Here is a 23,923-nt window from a genome sequence, read left to right as displayed (position 1 = left end):
GAGGTGAAGAATTGGTTAGAGAGGTCTGCTTTCTCCTCTGGTGCAACCACCAGATTGTCCAGAGGGTCTTGCAGGGGCCCCACATTACCCGGTGCTTTCTTCATCCTCCCTATATATTTGAAAAAGGACTTTCTATTATCTTTGATTTTGGATGCAAGTCCTAGCTCTATGTCCGCCTTAGCTTTCCTGACAGCCCCCCTCCAGGCCTGAGCAGAGGGGGTATACTCCTCCTTGGAGACAGCACCCCCCTTCCACCAGGTGTACACCACCTTTTTGGCAATCAGGCATTTCCGTACACCCTTGGTGAGCCAGGGGGGCTTTCGGGCACTCTTGCCCCCCTTGTTTTTTGTTGGGATGGTCACCCCTTGGGCCCTGAGTATCGTCTCCTTAAGGAATGACCACTCATCTTGGGCACTGAGTTCCCCTGCCCTTGAGAACCCCAGCGCCTCTCCCACTCATCTCTAGGGAGAGATTTCTAGGGAAACAAGACCATGACGACCAGACTGTTACACAACCTACCATGAAAGTAGTTGGCAATAGTACATAGTAGAAGGAAGTGGGAGGAGCTGTGGCATTATGCCAACTCATCCTCATCATGCCAACTCACCCTCCAAAAGCAATACAGAAAGTCTGTGCCGATGATGGATTACCTCCCACACAGTGCAGGGAACAGCCCTAGGCTGTGATGTGCCCAAATAGACCAGCTGCTCCTGGGACAGAAGAGCTCCACACTTTCTCTTACATAGGCTGGGTTGTTAGGTGACAACCCATCCCCTAATAAGCAGCAAATGCACATATAATTCATAGCTGCCAATGAGCAACTGTTTTTAATTCATGACAAAGTGCTTAGAGACCAAGGATTCCATTGCAAATGGCGATATCTTACTGCTGAAGAGCTTAAACCCCTCGTTTTTTAAAATTTCACCCTCTGTATGATCAACCAGGTGTAGTGTGGTATTCCAATACTGGCACCATGGAGTTAAATCAGACTATTTGCTTCAGATGCACTTGCTGAGTTTGAGCACGTGAAACCTCATTTTTCATGTTTCCCCTGATCTAAATCATAAGGAACTCTCATCACCTATGTAAATGTAGCATTTTGTGTTAGCTGTATTATTAAAAAAAGAAACATATATGTAGCATATGTCTTTTATGTAGTACAGTTGCTCTCTTCTAAATCGCTTGGCAGAAGAAAGGTAACACCTCTCTCAGAGACTGAGGAATTGCGCCAGATGTTTGCAAATCCAAATATTTGTAAAGGGCATGAGACAGGGTGGTATTTTTTTATCCTTAAAGCAATGAGGCGCCTTAGTTCTGCATGTGGGAATGAACAACTTCAACTGTGGTTTGTCCTGACATCATGCAGTGCCTGTATCTGAAAGCATTTAATTATTTGTGGTGCCAAATTAGATCAAACTTAGTTTTTTAAAGATGCATTAAGATTTTTTTTATCATAGTTTGTCACCTTTTGTGGTACCAATAGAGTGCAGAAGTGAGCTAACTCTCTGTCTTGGATGAGCCTAAGAATGGTACCGGGGCACATATATAGGATCCCTGACATCCCTAGGCCAATGCTGGTTGCTGCTGGGGGTGGGGAGGGCATGGCAATGGATGGATCACTTTAGACTTGCCTCATTCACTTACCTTTCCCCTAAAGCATTTACTGTTTTTCTGTGTTTTTGTTCAGTATATTTTTTGTTCAATTAATTGTTCCACATCTTCATTAATGATCTGGAAGATGGGATGGATTGCGGCTTCAGCAAGTTTGCAGATGACATCAAGCTGGGAGGAGTAGATACGCTGGAGGGTTGGGCTAGGATTCAGAGTGACCTTGACACGTTGGAGGATTGGGCCAAAAGAAATCTCATGATGTTCAATAAGGACAAGTGCAAAGTCCTGCACTTAGAATGGAACAATCCCATGTACCAGGACAGTGTGGGGACCAACTGGCTAAGCAGCAGCTCTGCGGAAAAGGACCTGGGGGTTACAGTGAACAATAAGATGGATATAAGTCAGCAGTGTGCCCTTGTTGCCAAGAAGGCTAACGGCACCCTGGGCTACACTGGTAGGAGTGTTGCCAGCAGATCAAGGGAAGTGATTATTCCCTTTTATTCAGCACTGGTGAGGTCACATCTGGAGTACTGTGTCCAGTTTTGAGCCCCCCACTAAAGAAAGGATCTGGACAAGTTGGAGAGAGTCCAGCAGCAGTGGTGATGCATAGGGGGTGCATGGGGGTGCATGTGCACCCCCTGAGAGCGCTGGTGCACCCTCTGACAGGTAGCACTTCCTGCTTAGGTGATGGGTGCAGGGGGCAGGCAGAAGTGCTGGTACCTCACCCCCCACCTCCCCGTGAGCACCGGCTGGGGTGTGGGGGCACCAGGTGAAGCACCGCTGGCACTTCTGAGAGCGTCTTTGGCACTTCTGGGATCGCTGGTTGCACATCCTGGTCAGTGAGATTGGCTGTGGGGGAACTCCCCCCAGTCACTGACTGGCCACTGGGGAGGCACATGCCCCCCCCGGCTCAGGTGGCACCAGTCATCCATGTCCAGTGGAGGGCAACGAAAATGGTTCTGGGTCTGGGGCATATAACCTATGAGGAGATGCTGAGGGAACTGGGCTTATTTAGTCTGCGGAAGACTGGGGGGTGGGGGGTGGGGATTTGATAGCAACCTTTAACTACCTTAAGGGTGGTTACAAAGAGGATGGAGCTGGGCTGTTCTCAGTGGTGACAAGTGACAGAACAAGGAGCAATGGTCACAAGTTGCAGCAAGGGAAGTTTAGGTTGGATAGTAGGAAAAACTTTCTTATTAGGAGGGTGGTGAAGCACTGGAGCAGGTTAGAGAGATGGTGGAAGCTCCATCCTTGGAGGTTTTTAAAGCCCGGCTCAACAAAGCCTTGGCTGGAATGATCTATTTGGGGATGACCCGGGGGTTGAACTAGATGACTTCTTAAGATCTCTTCCAATCCTAATTGTGTGTGATTCTATGAATTTCTCACATACAATATGCAGCTTTTCTATTAAAAAAAAAAATGCAGGAAATCATTGGGCACATTTTAAATGAGGAAATATGGTGATAGCAGCTTTGGCAACTTGAGCCTGTGCCAGGGGAAAGAGAAGGTAATTCTGCATGTGCAGAACAGGGAGCAGCAGCTGGCTGCAAACTCTTTCTCTTGTCCCCAGGCAGAGGTTCAGGGTGCAGAAGCTGCTATTGACTCAGCAGTACTGTATTCCTAAAGTGGAGCTGAGCCCCAGCTGCTAGATGCAAAGCTTCTGCTGAATTAGCTGTGTGGACCCTCAGTGACTCTGCAGGTGTGGCTGGTTCGGATCAGGACGTCAGGTGACCTGACAGGTCCTGCTGGCTGCCCACCTGGGTCCGCTCAAGAGGAGGAGAGGGGCTGGGCCGTTTGACTTAAACAACAGCTCCTGTGGAGTCCTGCCGGTAGGGGGTTTATAGAGCAGCCACAATGGAAACTCACCTTTACTTACTGGACAAGAAAAAGGAAACTCACCTTTAATTACTGAGTTGCAAAAGACTCCTTACAATTTCAATGAAAGTTGGAAGTCAGATGTACTAGCCTGTTTTGGGTCTGGTTTTTTTTTTCCTTTCATTTACAAGGGTGGGAGGAAGAAGCCACCCCCCATGAAGTCAGTGCAACTAGCAATGCGACTTGAAGCAGAAATATGCCCACAATGTATTGTCAAGGGATATTGTGTTTTTATAAATATAAAGCGATTTCAACTATGGAACACATCCTGGCTCCCTTATTCATATCAAGTAGTACATTATTCCAGGAATTATCCCACTGAAATCAGTGCTGTTTTAATTGCAAAGTTCTACTCAGTGTGTACAGGGAAAGGAGAATCTGACTCTCTCTTAACAGGGATAAGTGTGATATTACTCATCTGCAATAAGCAAGTGTTTAAAAAATGATTGACACTTAACATACAAATATTATTTTAATGAGTCTCCATTAAAAGTGAATTTGACAACCCTGAAAGATAGTATTACACAAAACTGCTTCCGTTCATTCGTTTCGCAGCCATTTCCAGCATCTGCCAAGGATCTGACAGACTGTCAAGACATTGGTAAATCTCTCCCATGTGCTAAATTGTCAGGTCTTGTATTGTGGAATATGTCAGAAACATGCAACTGCATATATGAGAAACTGCATCTGCTTCTCACATGTAAGTCAATGGGCACTTAGTGCATTTATCTTTTTGTGAAGTATACACAATGGTCCCTCCTACCCTCTAAAAACAAACAAAATAAGGTTTATTTTTAAAAGTGAAAGAGAATTTCCATAATCACATAATTAACGGCTACTTATGAACAAACTTCTGATAGCAACCCAGTACAGTTTGGTACTCCTGAACCAAGTGTGTATACACAAAGGGAAAATCTGAGGGTTTTTTTCAGCAAGCCTATTTCAGTTCTCAGCTTCTGAAACGTTAGTAGCTGGCTATCATAATTTGCCGCCATAAACAGTGATCAGATGCGATAACCAGGCTAGTATGTGGAGGGTGTCCCTCCTTTCTAACGGGTGTAGGGTGAACTCAACTGATGCATTCTGTGTCCCGGATTCTCTATCCAGAGATGGCAATGGATAGCTTCCTTTAGCTCAAGAGGTGAGAGCCTGTGCTTTCATGGAACAGATGGATCTTGGTGCTGCTCTAAAATTCTGAGTATCCGTGGGTGGATGTAAAGTCCCAGCTGAGCAAAGCTTTATGACAGTGCTTTTGTTTGGAGATGCAGGACAATATTTCCTGTCTATTCCTGGCGTAAATCCAAAGATACTGGTAAGAATTAACTGCCGGCATCGTGATCATAACCTCCTTCAGTGCCCTCTTTTTGAATTAGCTTAGGTTGGACGAAGCTGTATGATGGTTAAAGCTTATTTGTGCTGCCTGTATGCTGAAGGCATTATTAGCAGAGGATCTAAAACTGACTAGCAACACAGTAAAGAGGCTGAGCCTATGCTGATACCTAATTAGCTGATTAACCCAAAGGGAATTGAAAATGAAGGTTATCTTTCAACTTATGATGAGCCTCCAAATAAATATTCAACAGGCATTTAATAAGACAGTTTTATGCATTACTTAAGTATCAACTGAGGGGTAAAAGACACAACACTATCCCACTGATCTTGAGATCTGAAAGGCAAGGGTAAAACACCGGTGAGCGAGTCATGAAAGGAGACTTGTAGCACACTTGCTTTATTGGATTATTATTATATAGAATCAGGAAAGGAAGGTTAAAGAGGATGTTATCTCTTTATTTCAGTTAATATTTTTAAAGGCTGACATGAGAAAAGATGAAATCCTGAAATCCATGGCAAAGCTACTATTGAATTCAATAGAACCAGAGTTTTACCTTTAAAATTTAGCCTCCATTTGAAACTTAATGCCTGCTTCACATGGAATAATTGCCTTTTGTTTAGAACTGGAAAGTTCCTTGCACTTTGCAGGGCTCATTTTCTTCTTGCTTGCACTGGCGTAAGTCAGGAGAAACTTTGCTGAAGCTGATACATTACACTAGTGTAAGATTGTTCTGAGAGGATCATCCTGCCCACCGTCTGCAATGGGACTCCTTTGCGGTGTATGGAATCAAGGAGATTGGGCCAGATATTTAGCTTCACCATTCTGGTCAATGAGGATGCTTTGTGGTCACTCAGTTTTCAGTTACTTTTGCTGTCATGTGTGTTAGACTAGCACACACGTGCTCCAAATCCTTCTCTAAAAAGTGGGACTTAAGATCAGCTGGGGTCAGATTTTCAAAAGAACTTAGCTCCCAATTAGACAGCAAAGCAAGCAGTCCTTTTCAGTGGAGGTCAGCACACACTGGACATGCTCTTCACCTTTTTGTCAGTCAGTTTTAGATCTTCTTATAATGCCTTCAATACCCAGCACAGCTATGTCAAGACCTTGCTTCAAAGACGATGGGAGTCAATTTAATAGATGACGGCAGAAACATTCATTGTGATTTATCAGGAGCTACATTAAAGTCTCTGTTCCTTCTCTTTAAAATTCTTCATGTAGCGATTGTGTCTCTATAGGGGACTTGCCACAGCAGGTGCATGCACTGGACAGGTTCTCTTACTTAGGAACCAGGGTCAGAGTACTCAGTTAAGGATTATCTTGACTTGGGATCCGTGTGAGACAGGATGTTGCACTATCTTGAATTTTGTGCAAGGATGTCCTATTGTTGATGACCTGATGTTGCACTGTTCATGTCAAGTACCCTATACTCACCTGCTTAAGTGCCTTTTTGCATCTGAGCCCCAGTGTTTAGCACTTCATAGGATCAAACCCTTACTGTGGAGCCAGTATACAACCAATAAGCTATTCTGACTCTTGGGGAAAGAATATAAATACAAGGACAGTACTTCTAAGTTCTGTAAGTCTCCTTGGACCAACACTCCTGACTCTGACACCCAAGACATCCAAACTGAACTCTGAATCCCAAGTTGAAGAATAGTTCCTAAATTTTACAATATGGTTCATATCCCATCTCCACTCCCAGATTTTATACGGCTTGAAACCTGGACACATATTCCTCAGCGTGGTCCCATTCTTAACAGGCCTTGATGCAAATCTCACTACGTCAGTTATTCCTAGTGGAATCCCTCCAAACACAACTTCGTAAGCCCGCTGAGAGCAGACTCAATCCCACAGACCTGGAAGACATGAATTTGTTAATCAAATAAATAGCAGTCTCCAAAACAATTGTTCAAGAAGTGAGCTCAGGAACATTGGATTTTCTCTCTGTGCTTTTTGCCAGCAGCTGTCCTATTCTAAGGATTAGCTACAGTTTTCAGTTTCACAGCAAGGTTTCCAGCTCCTTCACTGTAGGTCTGTTCAGCTTCTTTTCACTACCGTTTGGCGGTACTCTAAATATTATTTTATAGAGCTCCTTTTTTCCTGACGTGCTAAAATAAAAATAAAAAGCCTTTTGCCTGCCCCTCTAAACTGACTATGATACTTTATTTTTCTGTTCCCTCTTTTAACAGATCTATTAATCTATTTTTCTGTCCTTTTGCAAAATATTTTCATCCAAAAATATCAATATATTATTGAAAGGAGGTTTGGAAATAAAATGAATTTTTTTTTTAAAAGACACGTTGTTGAGAAAAAAAGAAACCCTAGTCCAGATCCCTAATTTGCTTTTTGCCATTTATACTGTTCCTCCTTCCCAAGCAAGTATGTGAATGAATGTGATTGCCCATTTTCACTCAGTGCTAGCACCGGTTGGAATTTTTTTCACACCAGTTTTCATTGGAAAGTCGGACAACTGCTTAAATATGATTTTTGAGAGATGTATCAGCATTCCATGGAAAAGCCCAATATATAATCAAAGCCGCCTCCAGAGTGACTTATTTCAACCACCCTCCCAAATACTCATTGCTGTGGTACCTTATATGAGCTGTTTGTTCAGCTACTTCTGGTCTCCATTTTCCTTTTCTGTAACACGTTGCCTCTCGAACACCACAACCTGGAACTCCCACGGTACATGACCTTGCCATATCAAGAAACAGTGCTGCATCATGGGAAATACAGTTCATTCAGGAAGCCCAACTAATACTCCAGAATAGGTGCACGAAGCAATGAAACTATAACTCCCAACAGACATCATGCAGCATGTCCTAATCCCCGGCCCAGGGAAGGAACCAGTAGGTTTGGCCCTGGTCCCAAAGCTATTCATGCGTTTAATCCAATGACTATTCATAGCAGCGTTGGGAGCACAGCAGTGAGCAGGGCTCCCTCCCTTCATCTCAGATGAGTGCTCTGCTCACCAGGCAAAATCCACACTCCCTTGGGAGCGCTTTCTTTCTGGCCTCATGACTGTTTTCCTCTTAGTGGCCCAGTGGGCCAAGTTCACCAGGAGAAGTCAAGAGTGCAACCGGCTCTGTCTTGACTATTTTTTGGTGGTTAAAACACTATGCTGATAAGTGGAAGATGTAGCTTCAACTTCTCTCCGGCTCAGGGTTGCATGGACCCTGATCTCTATTCTCTCGGCAAATGCCCAGCCGCTTGGCGAAAAAGTGAGTGTTCCTTTCTCCTCAAAGTGGACTGGATCTTGATGTGACATATGGGTTCATGTTTGAAAGAACAGGAGACAGCAAAGTTGTTTCCCAGTGGACTAAGGTCAGGGAAGGCTGCATTTTGCCAAAATAGGAGAATCAGGTACTTATGCAAAGTGGAGTTGAATTGGTCTCCAGGCTGTAAGAGCGCTATGCATCTCCCAGGGTGGATTTTGATTGCACACAGGATTACCCAAGGCAGAATATTTTTTTTTGCACTAGCCATGGGAAAAACTAAGCTGTGGAATAAGATTTGGGTCTAAAATGTGTATAGGTCTAATATTTCAGTCAAATTCTACATAGGGTAATTCCCTTCCATCTGCCTTAATTCTCCTTTGTGGTTTCTTTGGCTTAAGTATCCCCCCTCCTTTTTGGTCCTGAAGTGTTGTATAGGACTTAGTACACTGACAGAGAACATACAGCCATGGTAGTATCTTTGAAGAGCCAAGGATATTCTTAGGGTGAAGGTTTCATGTAAATATAAGCTGTCATTATTTTTGCACCAGCTTTATGGGCGCATGCACTAATATATCTAGTGCTTAAACAGAAAGGAGTCCTGATTGCCGCTTCCTCTAGACCAATACGGCTACAACCTAGATACCTGACACATGGAAGATATTGAATCTTAGCCAATTTAAAAAAAATGAAATCTTCAAATTTTCCCGAGCAGGAAGCAACTGTGACCACCTGAAACCTGAGATCCTGCTCCTGCCTTTGTTTCAAGGTATTTTGCATCATCACAGAACCTCACCTAGACATGAGAGGCTCTATACCAGCTATGAACTGACTGCTCGGAGGAGTTTTCCATCCATTGACTCCTCTGTGAAATCATATGAAATATGAACTTTAATTTCTACCCAGAAGAATGTTTACAATCTTTTCTCCAATGCCTGATGAAGGGTGTTTGTGCCCGAAAGCTTGCAATTAAAGATTTTTTTCGGCAAAAATCTTGTTGGTCTAATAAAAGGTATCGTCTCTACTACGAGTCCTGATTGCCTTTAAACAGAAAGGAGGACTTTGGCGCCTAAATGTGATCTTTACAACTCTGTTTGAGTTTCTTAAAAAACATTAGGGCATCCGCTTCTGTCATACACCATCATCTTAACTTCAAGGCCAAGTTAAAAAAAGCAGCGAGGGGGATTCACCCACTGGTTGCATTTCAGGGGCTTGAGAAGGGTGGAACAACATTGCACTTGTGCATCTAATAGGTAGTATGCCAGGCTTCTCGCATTTATCATTGCAGGAAAAAAGTGAACCTTAAAAGATTCACAAACCAGAAGGCAAATAAAAAGAACTGCAAAAGTACTGTTATAAAAAAAAATCTCATTACATATTTTAAAGCAATCTTCTGATTTTTTTAAATGCTTAGGATTGATAACACTGCCAACTATTTTAATATACTCTGGCATTAGAGATTTGATGACTGAGAAGAAATCTGTCCCCTCAAGGAATTTGCATTTTGGACTCTGGTCATAATTGAAAATGCTTTTGCGGGGAGGGCTACTATGTTAATCTGAAGGAATAAATGGGCCCAGACAATGAAAGGTGCTAGCATGACTCTATCATTATGCAACCATAAACAAATGAACATGGTTCAAGGTCCTGAGTCCAGAGATGTTTTCTTGCTTAATCTCATGCCAACCACACTAGGCAATTTTTGCAATTGTACATGTTTTCATCCATGTCTCCAAAGTTTAACAACTGGGGTTGGCTTACTGTGAGAGCCCTGGAGCGGAGCACAAAGGAACGCTGAAGACCAGCTCCTGTTAAAACTGCATGGGAGATGGGGGCTGGCATAGCAAGTCATTGCTGAGTTGCCTTGGCAGAACTGTGGAAGTATCCGCAGTGTCTGCCTGTATTATCTCTGGCTGCAGTGTCATTAGTCCCTTGCTAAGCCAAGCCCTCAGTTAACTCATAAAAATATCACTCTCCCGATTTTAGTCTCCTTGTTTACCTACTTTCTTGGCACCCATATCTATAGATGTGGTGAGAGCAAAGACTTATCTCCAAGACCACCAGGGTGGAGGCCCAGGAGACACCAGGATGCTCTTGACACAGAGCTACCATATGAGCTGCAAGATAAATATGTCTCTGTTGAGACCAGTCGAGTGCAAGGTGAAGAAGCAGCCCTTTTTGCTCTGCTATGGCACTGCTTTAGTGGGAACAACAGCATGCTGGCTTCAGTGAAGCGAGTACTATTTTACTCGGGGAAAAATTGTGAGCAAGTATTGTGACAGGCAGGCTGCTGTAGGCTGCCTTTTGAACAGTCGTGGATTACCCAGTCTCCATTAGCTGACTGCATTTTTCAGGGCTTGTCATTTTTAAGTGCATTGTTTTTGATGTATTTTCTTTGGATAAGGAAGGGATCAGCTAAAAGGAGGGGAATGGCATTCCTTGGACGTTCACTTTAGCATGTCTTGACTGTGAGACTTTGGCTGTCAATGGTACCCAGAAAGAGTTTTGCTGGATCTTTGGATCCTTCCCAGGTAAGCACAACAGAAATGAGCCATTTGTTTAGTAAAGTGTCTTCTGCCATGTGGACTCCTGCCATTATGAGCAAAATGATCCTGATCAGCATGCATGACTCTCATGGACATTACACAGAAACAAGGTTGGGAACTCCCAAGTTTTTAGATCAGGGGCAGGAGCCAAATATTCCTGGGTCGATGGATAGCTGGCGTCAGGAAATATACACAGTTGGCTGCTCATGAAAGCCTTTGAGGCACTTTGGAGCATGTGCTTCCCTTTCTTCTGACACGTCACATTTCTGACAAGTAGGCTTTTACTGCTAGTGCCATTGTATTGTGCCATATTGGCTGGCAAAGCATGAAGTTTATGACCCTGCAAACGGTATGATGTCATCTGTGTGCACGTTTCATCTCATCTAAGGGATACCTCAACTGTAATGAGGCCAGTCAAGGTTTGGGAAACAAAAAAAGGCTTATGATAACAGACATAAAGAACAAAACTTATATGACTTATTGATGAAGGGTCAGAGGCAATTTGATCATGATATAGAAGTCCCACTACTGGGAAACCATTTCTGTCATTTCACAAAGGTGAAATAAGATCCAGCAGATGGAAGTTAAAGCTAAAAAGAAATCAACTGGAAATCAGACCTATTTTTGAGTTGTGATAATTAGCCATTGGACCAGCTTACCAAGGGAAGGTGAACGTTCATCATGAGTCAGAGTCTTTGAATCCAGTCCTGACTTCTTTTTGTAAAGATACAAACTTATTCATTCACCAGGGAGCTGTTTGCTTGTGGCCATCAGTGAGCAAGCCAAACTGTGATGTGGTGCCCTGAATCTTCTCAAAGACTGGCCAGCCTGAATTGGTGTATCCCCCCAACAGAAGATGATGCTCACTCCAATGTTTTCAGTAGTAGAGCTGGGTGGACAATGGAGTTTTCAGGTTGGTGGATAAACCAAAAAAATTGCAGAAAAAATAGTTCTGCTTAACTGACACATTTTTCAGGTTTTATAACTAAATTAAAAAATATATTTTTTTGGGATAAATCCCAAATATTTTTAATTTGACCTGTAGCTATTTTTTGGAGCTGAGGAGGGGTTGTGTGTGTGTGGGTGGGGTGGGGTGGGGTAGGGTTATTTAAGCCTCTTGTTTAACTAACCTGCATTTGGAAATAAAAATTCAAGAAGTCTGGTTTTTAGAATGAAATGAAACCCCTTGACATTTCTGAAATGCAATATTTCATTTGAAAATGCTGAAATAAAATGTTGCAATGTTTTTTAAATTTTTTGTTCATTTCTGTTTTCTCCATTTCTGTTGCCCAAAACTTTTTGCCAAATTTGACTTAAATTTGTGATTTCCCATGCATCAAAAGTATTTCACCCAGCCCTCCTCAGGTTTTCCATCTCTCCAGCTCTCTATCCAAGTGCCAAGCTCCACAATGATTTGACAATGAAGTTGCACTCAAGATTTTGTATTTTCCCCCGAGAATCCATTCCATATTTTGTATTGCACATAGGCCACGCCGGAACATGACTTTGGGACTTTCGTCAATGCTGTGTGAAAAACAAGACCACACTGACATTATCAAAGCCAATAGTTATGCTCTCACTGCCTTAACACAAGGACGTCTCAATCATATGGGGCCAAATTTGTCAAGATACACCTTTGCTATCATATTAGGACTCTACAGAACAGCACAGCAGGGTGCCATTCAAGCAGAGATGAGCAGACATTGTGCTGTAAGACTGCTTTTGTATCTGTAGCGTTTTGCTCCTGAAAGGCTCTGCAGAGTGAAGGCAAGGTAGGATATGGCATAAATCACAAACAAACAGCTAAGGAATGCTGCTGTTTTTCCTCTTTCTCTTCGAGACATCCCTCTCAGTTCATCAATTTCACGGCAGAGACGTGGAATTACTGCAGACCTGATTCTGGTCAAAAGTTTTGGATGCTCTGTTAAAGCTGCTGTGTCTGCCTGTATTCCTACTTGGCCACAAGTCAGTATAAAGGGATTTGGATAGTATAATTTGCTCTGAAAGGCTGTCTTGTTATTCTGTTATATTAGACAACTGCTGGGAATAGGTTTCCTGGGCCATCAAAAGGTTTCTACTAAATCTTAACAAGATAGCCATGCCATGATAAAGTATCTGATTCCCCACTAAGACCTTGGCTTCTGTTCCCTACAGAGGGGAGAGGAACCTCAAAACCCCGCAACCAAGCTGTGTAAATGGTTACCTTGCTGTTTACGATTCATCCGGAAAACACTACGTTACTGTGCTTGCTAAGTTTTACAGTCTGAAAGCTCTAAAGGGCTTGTCTGCTATTTGTATAAGTTAGTGTGTGCTTCCCAAAGGCAAACATCTATCCTTGAATAAGAAGCACAATGCCAATCCATGTCCAAGAGACCTGGATAGATAGCAGCAGTGTACCAGAGCAGCTGGAGGTCTGGGCAACGCATGGGCAGCAGTGATTTCCAGCTGCTGATACCACCAGCGTGGATGCGAGACGGTGGGGGGCAGCTGTTATTATTTCTATGCCCTGCCTAAATTGGCATCCAGATCTGCTGCCCCAGTTATGCTGCCTTAGTTACACTACTGGATAGCAGCGTGAGTTCTTTCCACCTAAAAAGAGAAAGTGGTATGAGGAGGAAGGCAGAACAAAGTCAGCACAAAACATCCAAATATCCAGCTCCTCAGGTTAAATCCAACCTATGCTAAAGCTCTGCAGTTGGGAAAAGTTGCACTATTATTTTTTTCTATTCTTGAAACACCTTCAGGTTCCAGCTGAGACCAGGACCCCATTGTGTTATACTGCTGTACAAATACTACTGTACACATTGGGGAAATAGCCTCTGCCCCAAACAGCTTACCAGTTAAACAAAGAAAGTGGTTTTATCTCCATTTTGTGGGCAAGAAATTGAGGCAAAGAGAAATTAAGCAATTTACTTGAGGTCATAGGGTGGGACAGTGATGGAGCTAGGAGCCTAGACTTCCAGAGGCTCAGCTTAGTGCTTTAATCACAAAGCTGCCCTTCCTTTTGATTTTCTTCTTGTTATTTTGGTACCACAGTTCTGCTAACAGCAGTGAGCAGAGATGGTGAAATACCCTACTCTGATGAGATTTCTAGCTGGAGAAGAGGTGGGAAGGAAGGGCTAGACAACTGGGCAAATTCCAGTGGATTGGAAGACTGGCAATGGGTGACCTGTGGAATGACAAACTAATTAGCAAGGGAAGGGTTAACTTCCCACCCTGTCTACAGAGAAAGAGATGAAAAATATTATTAATGCCAATCTTAATGGTTTCTTGAAAGGCAGATCTTGTCAAACAAATCTGTTGTCTTTTTTTTTTCTTGTCAGGATTACAGGCCTGGTAGATAAAGGCAATTGTGTATTTTGATTTCTCCAAGGCATGATATGACATTTTTATTTTTTTAATCATACTATAGAACTTACAGGGCACATACTATAGGGATTAAAATCTGGCTCAGTGTCAGATATTGAAATGTAATTGTTAACAGGGAACATCAGCACATGGGGACATAATTTTCAGTATCCATCTAGGCGTGGTTTTTGTTCCAGTGCAGTTTAATATTTTCATCAGATATTTAGATGGTGATCTGAATCTTGCTGAGAAACCTTGTGCATCGGTAGTAAATAGACAAACCTTTGTCTAGGGTGGTTTAGATGTGATGATTCCCCATCTAAACCACCCTAGACAATGAGGGGTTGGACTAGATCAGTAGTTTTCAACCTTTTTAGATTCCAGACACTCCTCATTAGACTGAAGGCAACCCTTGGAAAATGCAGGCTCTTATCTTTCCCTTGTTTTTGACTATGAAAAAATAATACAGCAATTCTTCTTTTGCAAAGAAGTCAGAAAGACCGCAACAGGTCAGAATGTTTTTGACGCCATGGATTCCTATTTGAAATCTCTGGGTTTACCTTGTGAAACATATGTCAGTGTTTGCATACCTAACAGTACTAATATTATACAGCACTCTTAAGAAAGATCTCACGGTGCCCCAGGGTGTGGTTGCACCCTAGTTGAGAATCAACGGATTGGATGACCTCCTGAGAGAGATGCTTTCCAGCCGTGCTTCTAGGGGCACCTAGAACCCAGGTCTCCAACCATTCTGCCACTGTGGCTAAAGCATAAGAGGCACCTCTGCTTTCTTCTGTGATTTGTGCTTAGGTACATGCTTACGTAGCCATGCACATACCTGGCCAATGTATACCTACTACACATGCTTAGCATATACACGCATACTTTAGCAACCACATTGCAAGGGAAGTAGAAATGCTAATTCTGCATAAGTGATAAAAATGCTACGTACGCAACTAGAATATTGCCATTTAGATGCATAGGGGAGATAGAATAAACCCGCAGAATCTGCATAATAGGATTGAACACCTTTCTAGAAATAAGCTTTAGTCTAACTTCTGGGAGAAAATCAGTGGCCTCTCTCTCTGTGTGTGTGTGTGTGTGTGTGTGTGTGTGTGTGTGTGTGTGTGTGGGATCATGCTGGTTGGTATTGTTGGTCTCTTTTCACCTTGGAATTGATGACTTTTAATTGCTCTTTATATCTCCCCCTTTCATGAGCCTTGCTGAGGGCAGGGATGTCTGAATTCCTCTCCAAATACTCATAACATATGCAGTTCTGGATTAAGACAATTATTTTATTTTAATTACATCTCATGAGTCAGGGCTCTTCTGGTCACCTGAAGAGTCAAGAAGAGTTTTTTTTTCCGCTCCTGATGCACACAATTATGTATACATATTCAGCTTTCAAGTTCAGGATGTGACTGGAGGAGGAAATGGCAAAATATTATGAGAAAGGTTGTTTGTACAGTGTTTACTGACTTCATCTAAACTAGTCCAGTAGAATTTCAGTGTTGTGCCTCAGCGTTCTGGGCAGTAGCTCTGCCTTTCCTATGAGTTTATATAGACAGTTGGAAGAAACATATGGCTGCAAACATACAGACGCAATAAATGTGGCAGGCCCCAGTCGCCATTCATAGGCCCCAATCACCATTCATTACCTCTTGGCCATCAGAGATTTAGGCCATGCAAAACTCCTGATGGGGAATGGAAAGTGCCTCAAGTTGGTCTTTAGTGACTCCTCCTGGCCAAAGCAAGGAGAAACATTGCTGTGCCCCAGAACGTTGCTGTGCTTCAGTTCTGCTATCATGAAAACAGCTCTGCTAATGAGAGGGAGTTGGAAGAAAATGACATTTTACCAAGACTGCTTTTCAGTCTGCTTAGAGACTAACGCCCACCTGATCAGAGACCACCTGTGAGTCCAGCACTGGTTCTCAAAACCTCGTGCTCTCAGTATAGGCAGTACAGGACACTCATCAGACTCCATGATCCAGGTGGTTTTTCACAGCTCACTGATCACAGCTCTAAGACGCGTTTGGAAGAGCCAAGTTTTTTAATGTACCACATTGCTTTAACTCAGGGCAGAGGAATGCAAGGGGAGGTGGGGGTTGGGAGTAGAGGGGCTGTGAGCTTAGCGTCACTACACAGGTTCTGAGTTGCTTGCCAGACAATGAAACTACTGGATACTCCCTAAAAGCTAAAGGCCTGTCCAAGCTCTTTGTTTCAAGTTGGAGGGGGAAGGTGATATCATCCGGCGATACTCTGCAAAAGCAGTACCCACTCTTCTGATATTTGATTCTGCCTTATTCAGCTCATCAGCACTTTCCCATGGATTGAGCTGCCTCCTTTATGGTTTATAACAGAGAAAGAATCAGTCAGTTTTGAGTGGGCTGTTTCACTAACACTCATACTTTTCCTTCTACGAGGTGTCAGCCCTGGAGAGTGATCCTCCAACAGACACTACATGAAAGACATTGAAAGGGATATCAGAGAGAGAAAGACAGTAAATCAGGCCTAGCTGAAACCCATTAAAGAGACCAGGACTGGAGAAGAGGAAGGCACACTTCATCCTCTCGGAATGCACTTGTTAAAGTACCATTAAATATAAAAGGTGAAAGCCCAAGCCAAAATGTTTAAGTAACCCCATTGTGGCTTGAAACTGGCATCTATGAAAAGGCTCTTGTCTTCGCAAAAGCTTCCTTTCGGTTTTTCAAAGGCCTTTGAAGTGAAAAACTACATTTGGCATTGGATTTCCAGAGTTTTGGTCATGGGCTCCCAGAAGGATATGGCCATAAAGTCCCATTCCACATCGAAACCACAAACTTACTCTGCCCAACTGTGGCGCCCTCAAACACATGGCACAGCTCCACATGGCCTGCCCCCTGAATGGGAAGTAGTGTGGGCGCCTCAGTGCGGTACAGTGTGGGCTGATTAGCTCTGTTGAATGAACTTTCCAATGGGACAGGATCAGGGTCAAAGATCAGATCCAGAAGAAAACAAACCTGCAGCAGAAGTGTGCAGCCACTCAGACCTTCATCAGGTGCAAATTGTAACAGCTCTATTGACTGTGATGCAGCTATTTGCTTTAGTGCCCTTTACATCCCATGGAAGAAATTGTAACCTCATTGAAATCAATGGAAAAATTCACATTGCCTTCAACGGCCATGATTTCACCCTCCAATAATCCCATCAAGACTCCTTATTCTCACAAAGGAACTACAAGGAAATGATATTAAGAAGATAGCTTTAATGACACATGTATAAAAATAAAGCATTTGAAGTGGTGGGGAATGAGAATAGTGAATAAAAAAGCTGCAACACTGTTTCCATTTTGTCTAGGACCCCTTCTCTCTATTCTTAGTATAACTTTGTTGGCAGGTCTGGGGAAGCTTCTCTCTAAATTGCTGAATTTCCTTCACAGAGAAAATTGACATCACTACACAAATAGCCAGTTAGTAGGGCTACGTGAAGCTTCAGTCGCTGATTCAATCTGGCAGAGATTCGGCCTGATTCGGCGGCCAAATCCGAATCAAATCAGGAGACCCTTTAATCTCTCTGAACCGAATCGGAACCTTCCAAATTGGTTTGGAGAGATTCAGAAAGATTCAGCGATTCGGACATAGACACAGCTTTAAATGTTTTTTCTACATACCTCTAGGCAGCAGGGGTTTGTGAGTGCTGCAATGCTGGGGCGCATGGAGTGTCCCCCAGAAGCACGGGGGACTCCCCGGCGCACTTGGTAGCAGACCCGGAAGTGGATCTGAAGCACTTCCAGTCCACTTCTGGGTCTGCCAGGGAGTGCACTGGGGGCCCCCATACCTCTCCCTCCGGCTTGGCAACTGGTGCCTCCTGGGTCTGGGGGGGGCACCCAGGGTCTTCCCGTGGCTGATTGCCAAGCTGGGAAGGCCTGGGGCCCCCTGCATGCTCCCTGGTGGACCTGGAAGTGGGCCAGAGCGCTCCACACCCACTCCTGTGGGATGCTTCATCCGCCCCAGCATCACAGCATTCACGAGCACCTAGAGGTACGTAGAAAAAACATTTAAAGCTGTGTCTATGCCTGAATTGCTGATTCTGCAAATCAGCATCAGATCTGCAGATTCAGATTCGGCTGAATTGAATCGGGGACAGTGATCCGAATCAACAAATCAAATCACTGTCCCTGATTCAGGCCAAATGCAAATCTGAATCGAATAGGTCCCATTTCGAAAACACCTACCAGTTAGTGCCAGGATAGGGCCTGGTGTATTGGACAATTGGACTCTGGAGTATAAAGGCAGATGGGAGCTTTTTTTCTTATTAGCTTAAAATGGAGCATGAGGAAATAGACATATATTTTATATACTTACAACAAATTATCCATCTAGTCAGCATGACTTTCGTTTCCTTCTCTGAAATGCTGTGCAAAATTACATCTGAACTGTACAATGCCGGATTCATATGCAAGAAAAAATGCTGGTAATGGGCACCAGAGCAACAGAATCATTTGGGATGCAATACCTTGTGTGAGTGGCTTCCCAGTTCATAGATGGGGTACTTTAAGTTACTTTGACACATGCTGCTTTCATGCTGCAGTGAGGCCACTCTGAATGCTTAGACCAGGCCACTGCAAGCCTTCCGTCTGGGCCTTTCATAGGCAAATCTTCTCATGAGAGTTGACAGCTCAACATTCAAAGTCCTTCAGGGGGATGCAGAACTTGCTGTAAAATGCCAGCTTACCTGATCTATCCAAGGTGAAAGTGAAAGTCTCTGGTAGAACCAGGATATGGGCCACAGATCCTCTCTGTTAATTCAAATATGCACAGAGCATGGGCATTAGTAATGTTTTCCAGTTTTAACCATTCAGTCTTCAAAGTCTTAGCACTGAGTGACTTATTTACTGCTCTAGGTGTTGTGTGGTTATATGAATATTAGTGGAAATGGCATATGCACCCCCCCAATGGAGACCTTTTCCTTCAGTGCCCTTAAGAGCAGTCCGATAGTAATTGAATGATAATGAAGTATTTGAGGAGGAGAGTGAGAAGGTTCAGAATGATATTGGGAAGTTTAAAAGTTGAACTGAATCCTGCATGAAGAAGAAACCCCATTTATGAACTTATTGACTGCTGATGTCATGCTCTTCAAGCCCTCCACAAGACATAAAGCTCACCTCAGCACCATCACAGTGCCCTTAACTCGCACCTGATTCATGTATTTGCTTCTCAGGCATCACTCTTTGCTTAGCAGAGCAGTAGTGGGGTCATCAAACACACAGACAGATGCATTTAATACACTTTACCTAGCACCCTGCCCTTCTCTCCACAGTCCATAGAAAGCCTCTCACTCACTCACTCACTCACTCCTAGATAGTAGGCTAATAGTACTGACCATAAAATCATGCATTCATCTGCACCCCATTTGACTCCTCAGATTGCTTGATTGTGAAGGAAATTGTAGAAGGTGTGAAAGAAAAACTTCTTCCTATGGATTTAGAGAAGTCTAGCTGGATCAATTGTTTACTGAAACAAAAAGCTGGAGCCCAGTCCTCAGTGGATGTAAACCAGTAACATGTGCAATCAAGTGATTTGTGTTAGGCAAAGAGCTAGACCCTTGATTTCAACTAATTTTTATTCAGTTGAGGTTAGGCATCTTAAAAGAAATCCATTTTGTTTTCCGCAGTTATACTTATTCATGTTATTTCCAATCTACGTGTCTCAGATGAGGTTGTTCTTCATTTCCTAGGTGATCTCCTCTCCCACCCCTCTCCTCCCATGAATGTCCTTTAGTTTTTGCCCCTAGCTTAAAAATGTAAATCTCACTTCAGGATCAGAAATGTTTATTCTGATGCTTCTAGCTAATAGCTACCCTGTCAGAATTTGTTCTTGGTAATACCTGTAGAAATCCCAAATAACACAAGGAAACAAAGTCGCACTAGATTTATACAGTAGGAAATAAGTGTAGAATTTTGGCCAATGTTTTTATATTTTATGACTGCTTGACAGAAATTCTTGGTTTAGACACCATAATTTCATAGTTGTTAGGGGCTGGAAGGAACCTTACAGATCATCGAGTCCAGCGCCCTTGCACATGGGCAGGAAAGACTGCTGGGATCAAATGACTCCAGCAAGATAGATGTCAAGACATTTTCTGAAGATCACCAGGGTGGGTGACTGTACCACCTCTGGAGGAAGCCTGTTCCAAACCCTCAGCACTCGGTTTATAAAGACATTTTTTCTTATGTCAAGCCTGAAGCAATCTCCAATCATGTTGTACCCATTATTTCTTGTCCTCCCCTGGGGGACCTTGGTGAATAGATGCTCCCCCAAGCCCTGATGTATGCCCCAATGTACTTATAGGCTGCAACCAAGTCCCCCCTGAGTCTTTTCCTCTCCAGGCTGAACAATCCCAAGTCCCTCAGCCTTTCCTCATACGTCTTGGTCTCCAGGCCTCTAATCATGCATGTGGCCTTCCTTTGGACTCTCTTGAGCTTCTCCACATCCTTCCTGAAGTGAAGTGCCCAGAACTGGACACTGTACTCCAGCTGTGGTCTCACCAAGGCTGAGTACAGTGGGAGGATGACATCCTTTGCCTTGCTCAAGATGCCTCAGTGGATGCATGCCAGTGTTCGTTAGCTATGCCAGCTACACCATCACATTGGTGGCTCATGTTCATTTTGTTGTCAATCATGACACCCAGGTCTTGTTCAGCTGTGGTGCTGGCATGCATAGCACTGCCGAGCTTGTAAGTGTGTTGTACATTATTTCTCCCCAGATGGAGCACTTTGCATTTCTCTGTATTAAATGACATCAGGTTGAGGTCCGCCCACTTCACAAGCCTGTATTGCCAGCCTGTCTTTGAGCATGACAACGCTCCCCTATAGCTTGGTGTCATCAGCAAACTTTGCCAGATTGCTTGTAATACCTGAATCCAAATCGTTAATGTAATTCATGGCTCAAATTTCTGCACTACCATCAACTTGTCATGTGACCATTGGCAAGTTGCTTAGGGTAAATTTTAAGAAACATGTTAAGTGACCTAGAAGCCTAAATCTAATAGAAATTTTTATTCTATCCATTCCTTAATTCCTATGTGTAAATGTAACAATGATATTTCCTTCCACCCATCCCACATTTGTATTACTTCCTTTTATTAAGGCTGAGATTTTCCAGTGGCTTTGGAGATTCACATATTAAGTGGGAATGGAGCAGCCACATATGCTGTGTTATTTGAGAATCTCAAACTTAGACTGTAAATTCATTGGGGAAGAGACTGTTTCTTACTGGGCACGTTTACATGTGTGCAGTAGCCTATTTTACTGCGCATTAAAGCAGTAAAATGTGCTATTATACTAATATGCAGTAAAATAGGCTACTGCACATTAAGTATCACTTAAATACCATAGATATTCATTACTACTCATTAAGGTGGCCTAATACACATTTGTACCTCACCATGGTGGTACTAAATTTAATGTGCATTACAAAAAGCACCTTAATGCATGTGTAGACATGCCTACTATGTGTGTGTATAGAACTCAGCACTATGACTCTCTTGTCTCATCTGGGGCTTCTATGGGTTAATAGAATAGTACTAATGCTAATAATATAGTTTTCAAGACATATTTAAATCACATTTTATACCTCACATAAAAGATTTATTTCTTCATAAAACATCGTGTTTGTGTAAAACCCAACATCAGTTTAAGACCCTGGCATGAACATAATTTGTTCCTTCCACTGACTTCTCATAAATGTTGTACAAACCTGCTGCACCAATATTTTTCACTTATATATCACCTCCTTCTGAAATCCCTGCAAATGAGTTAATTCCACACAGTTAAGCCCTATAGCACCCTAAGTCGGAGCTGTTTCAAAAATAGTGCTAATTAGTCCAGGTACAGCACCCTGGAAATGCAGCCACACTGTTCTTGGTTGGGGGCTTACATATGCATCTGCACAGCCACCTTTATCAATTAGTGACATCATGTTTGCTTGACAAGACAGCACAGCAACACTGCATAGGACTTTATGACTGGTGTTAATCCTGTATTCGGCTGGAACAGCTGGACAGAATATGAGGAGGTAGAGTACAGCTATCTGAACTGAAACTCAGGCACAGCACTGGGTGTGATTTAAAACCATCCCCAAAACATTTGCTTGGGATATCTTTAAGAACCCTTTTTCCCCAGACCCATGGTATTAAAAAAATGCCAAGCTCCTCTCAGTGACAGCAGCAAAGAGACTGTGCATTGAATTAATAATGGGTTGCAAATGTCCAAATAAATTGTTGCAAAAAGTGACATTTTTAAGAAGATTTCATGATAAAACTGCTCTGGAGGCAAAGTTAGGCTTTCCCAGTTTCACATTTAATTAACTCAATCTGACTTTTATAGGGCTTTGTGTTATGTGTTTCCCTGCTCAGTAAACAAACAGCAGAAAATTAAAGCAGGGCAACTGCCAATGAACAGTAAATTTAATTGAAAAATAATGAATTGCCATGGGGTGCCACAGGGTTTTGCAAAGATAAAGTTATTTATCCTGGAAAGCTTCCACTTGCTTTTGTCAAAACTTGATATATAAGAGTAACAAATGGGAAGAAATACAGTGCTAGAGTGGAAAGAACTGGAGACTAATTCATAGCACAGAGAGGTCGTTAGCTGTAGGAAAGGAGGCCTTGAACTTGGTCAAGTGAAGAGCTGATTTCAAGCACTTCATGACAACTCAGTCCCATTTCCATTTGACACACTGCTAAGCAAAATGGTGCATCAGGAAAAGAAGCCAAGCGAACAGAATTTGTTAGAAAGAAGGAAAATATCATTAGTATCACCCAAGGAGATAAGCACAGGTTGAACAATCTCAGTTGTTACTCCCATTTTTGACATGAAAAAAAAAAGACTATTGTTGAATGCTATCAATGGTATCCTCCCACATTTCAAGGAAATAAAGTGTTTAGAAAATAGAGGTGACAGTTTTTGTCTAAAGGAAAGCAACCTGGTGTTTTAATCTTAGTACAAAAAGCTATGTTTGTACCATAGTGTTTGGACCTTTTTACAAACATTGCTTGAACCTTTGATTTGATTGAATGCTTCTCTAGATAGCAAACACTGATAGTGAACCGATAGCCTTGAGCAATAATGGACACTCAGTTTTCCCCTATAAATCCACAATCCCGTCTTTAAGTCAGCAGAGTTACTCTGGAGTTACAGTGGAGTAATTGATACCAGTACCTGGCTTCATCTCTGTAAACTTTTATACTCCCCCAAATACCCTCATGAGTTCCCATATCAAGCAAGTCGCCTTCTGTCTTTTAACTTCTTTCATGCTCAAACACACACATTTCTTTGACTGCAGAAGGTATGAAATATGTGGTGTGTAAGATCCTTTTTGGAACATCTGGTTTTTAAGCTTGTCATTTCACAGAGGTTCCCACAATGGAGCTGCAACTACCTTATTTACAGACTTCCCATTTGGAAGGTGGAATGTATCCTGAATTTGGCTGACATTTCGAGAGCTCCTGCTTTTCATTTCAGCCCATTCTTGTTTTATTTTTAGCCTTTATAAAATGACACATGTTTCCATCTTTTAGGTAATGAGATGCTTTCCACTTAATTCAATCACTAGTTAATTTGATCCTTCTATTTAATTTATTCCAAACGTCTGGAAGCATAATCTTTTACAGTATGTGTGTGTGTGTATACATACACACATGTGTGTGTGTGTGTATAATCTTCCACCCTTTACTCTGATTATTTTTATTGCTCTAAACAGGAATTATAATTCAATTTCAGGCTATTGAAACTTGCCATTTAATTAATAAGAAAGGCCCTAATCCAAGTGCAAGAGAAGGGGGGAAATAATCCAAGGATTACTTTTGGAATATATAAGACAATTGTAGTTGAAAGCTGCCTCGTGCAGACCCTGATCCTGGCTAGAAATGCTATTAGTTGAACACTATGCCTAGGGTTTTCTGGGTGACAAGCATGACTGCTTCTTTTAGTCCAAATGTTAAGAGTAGACGTTATT

General features: G+C 42.6%; 1 long non-coding RNA gene across 1 annotated transcript in view; it reads left to right on the top strand.

The window, feature by feature from the left end:
• Nucleotides 1-14,404, top strand: part of LOC109286945 — a 22,828-nt gene extending 8,424 nt beyond the window's left edge. Inside the window, exon 3 of the long non-coding RNA XR_002094722.1 lies at nt 14,282-14,404. This is a non-coding gene — a long non-coding RNA (uncharacterized LOC109286945). The remainder of the gene's footprint in view (nt 1-14,281) is intronic.
• Nucleotides 14,405-23,923: the final 9,519 nt, after the last annotated feature.

The sequence above is a fragment of the Gavialis gangeticus genome, unplaced genomic scaffold (genome assembly GCF_001723915.1).
Source record: "Gavialis gangeticus isolate Ggan-Ray unplaced genomic scaffold, GavGan_comp1, whole genome shotgun sequence".
Classification (NCBI taxonomy): Eukaryota; Metazoa; Chordata; order Crocodylia; family Gavialidae; genus Gavialis; species Gavialis gangeticus.
Note: the sequence above shows the minus strand (reverse complement) of the source record. Positions and strands in the feature narration are given on the sequence as shown.